Source organism: Oryx dammah, unplaced genomic scaffold, assembly GCF_014754425.2.
Source record: "Oryx dammah isolate SB20612 unplaced genomic scaffold, SCBI_Odam_1.1 HiC_scaffold_20, whole genome shotgun sequence".
NCBI lineage: Eukaryota > Metazoa > Chordata > Mammalia > Artiodactyla > Bovidae > Oryx > Oryx dammah.
Window position 1 is genome coordinate 63,064,863 of NW_024070204.1, and position 2,683 is coordinate 63,067,545.

The following is a 2,683-nucleotide window of genomic DNA, read 5'->3' on the forward strand; positions in this document are numbered from 1 at the left end:
CTAGAAGTCCAAAATCAAGGTGTCCATGGGCCTTGCTTCCTGAAGTCTCTAGGGAGAATCCTTCCTTTTCCCTTCTTAGCTTCTTGGTGCATGCATGCTAAGTCGCTTCAGTCACATCCAACTCTTTGCAACCCTTTGGACTGTAGCCTGCCAGGCTCCTCGGTCCATGGGATTCTCCAGGTAAGAATACTGGAGTGGGATGCTGTGCCGTCCTCCGGGGGATCTTCCCGACCCAGGGATCAAACCTGCATCTCTTATATCCCGGGCAGACAGGTTCTTTACCACTAGCGCCGCCTTGGTGGCCGCTGGTAATCCTTGTATTACTTGGCTGTATCACATGGCTTTCTCCCTGTGTATCTCCTCCTGTTCTCACATGGACCAGCTTTATTAATCTGCCTGAACTGCTATAACAAAATATGATAACTGTGTGGCTTAAGCAACAGTCATTTTTTTTCCCCTCACAGTTCTGTCTACAAGAGCTAGAAGGCCAAGATCAAGGTGCTAGCTGATTTGGAAGGTCATGCATGTGAGAGGAACACTATTCAACCTGGTACATTCCCCTAAACAAATAATAATCTCTTATGTGTTTAAATGAAATAAAGCAAAATGTCTTTATAAGGTGTATCAGAAAAAGAAAGCTTAGTGAATCCCTTAATAATCCATCCTATTCAGTCATCCATCCCATCAGCTCTCAATGTGCGATTTAAGGACCATTTAACCCAATCCAACTTTGGGAGGGGCTGATTACAAATGTAGGTTACGGGCTTGATCCTGCAACAAATATACTAAAATTGGAATGATACAGGGAAGGCTAGCATGCCCCTGCCCAAGGATGACTTACAGATTTGTGAAGGGTTCCATATATATCGATTTTAATGCAGATTATTAAACATAGTATAAAGTGAGAGATTTTTCTGGAAGATTTCTCCAGGTGAGAAAAATGACTGTCCAAGTGAATCTTATTTTCTATCTCTATCACCAAATCTCAGATATTTCCAGAGTTATATTTCTTCTGCCTTTGCCATGCCTGGCCTCATGGAACACCCAGTTCCTCCTCAGCTCAGCCTGGGCACAAGTAAACCCCCTTTCTTGAGTGTCTCTTCATGCAGCTAAGACAGGCTGGCACTCAAAAATGACTTAGTTGAATATGATGGGAAACCAAAAGAAAATATAGGTGACACAATAATAGTCACTAGGCTTTCAGAGTATAGAGAGAACTCTGAGTCAATGTCAACAGCAATGGAAGGACTAGAGCCCTATCAGAAACACCTTCGTTCCTTGCTCCCTGGAGATCTCTGCCAAGTGGCCTCAGACCACAGCTTGATTTCTAACCTCCAGGAGCTGGCTCTTCCCTACCAAACTAGAGTTTCTAAAGACTAACCAGGGGCCTCTCTAGTAGCTTAGTGGTAAAGTATCCGCCTGCCAATGCAAGAGACTCAGGTTCAATCCCCAGTCCAGGAAGATCCCACATGCCACGGAGCAACTAAGCCCATGTGCCCCTACTGAGCCTGTGCTCTAGAGCCAGGAATCCACAGCTACTGAAGCCTGCTCACCCTAGAGCCTGCACTCCACAGCTGGAGAAGCTACTGCAGTGAGAAACCTGCACGCTGCAGCGAAGAGCAGCCCCCGCTCGCTGCAGCTAGAGAAGAGCCCACGCAGCAGCAAAGACTCAGCACAGCCAAAAGCAAATAAGTAAAAACAAATAAAGAGTACCCAGAAGCACTCGTCTCCTCAGTCAGGCACTTGTGGGGGCTTGGGGGGTGGTGGCCCACAGTCATCCACTATGAGCAGAGGATAGTCTTCTTTGTTGCCCCCTTGCCCAACGCAGTACCTGGCACATCCTGGGGCTCAGTGTAATGTCTCTTGGGTGAGAATTTAAGCCTCTGCCTCACACAAATGATCAGAGCAACCCAACGTCTTCCCACTTAATCCCGGTTTTGGATCTGAGGGCTGCACTTTCTTCAAGTCGTTGGGGTTGTCATGGCAAGCTTTGGGGCTCTGGTTATCTGCCCCGCCCACTTTGGCGGCACCTTAGGGCCTTTCTCTCAGGGAAGTGTAAAGTCTCTTCCTGACTAGACAGCTCTATTCACCAAAGCTCTTCAACCACATGTTGAAGAGTCCTCACGCCACGAGACCGGAGCTGACATACTGACCTGGGATCAGCAGATCAACCTCTTCATTTTGAAAGAAGGGAGCTGAGGCCCAGAGAATGTTCAGGAACTTTCACAGGCTCTCACAGCCATTCCATGGCAGAGATGTCCCTGGAACTCAAACTACTGAATGCCCAGATCTGGACTTGTTTCCCTCATCGCTCAGCATTCCTCTGCCCCTCCACCCGTTTTCTCTAGAATGGTGGCCTCCGAGAAGCGAGGCTGCTCTCACCAGGGGACCTCTGTCCCTCCCTTGCCCTCGGAGTCTGGCCAGCCTCCTGTTGGTCCCCAGATGCTGCGCTACACCTCTGTGTTCACCCCGAACCTTCACAGTTTAAGATGTAAAAGCAGATGCTGACCTAGCCCAGGCTCCCCTGCCCAAGTCCCTCGGCACTGGAAGAAGATGGAGTTGTGTCATAAATACCAGAAAGTGCCTGTTGAAAGGAACGCTATCTTATTCATACGTGTGTGTGTGACTCTTTCTTTCTCTGTTTTATTTGCTTTCCTCCATCGGCCCACCTTCACCTCCCTGA

General features: G+C 48.4%; 1 non-coding gene across 1 annotated transcript; it reads left to right on the forward strand.

The window, feature by feature from the left end:
* The first annotated feature begins 765 nt into the window (after window positions 1-765).
* Window positions 766-867, forward strand: LOC120879735. Its single transcript, XR_005724880.1, has one exon. It is a non-coding gene; the product is annotated as a U6 spliceosomal RNA (small nuclear RNA).
* The last annotated feature ends 1,816 nt before the right edge of the window (window positions 868-2,683 follow it).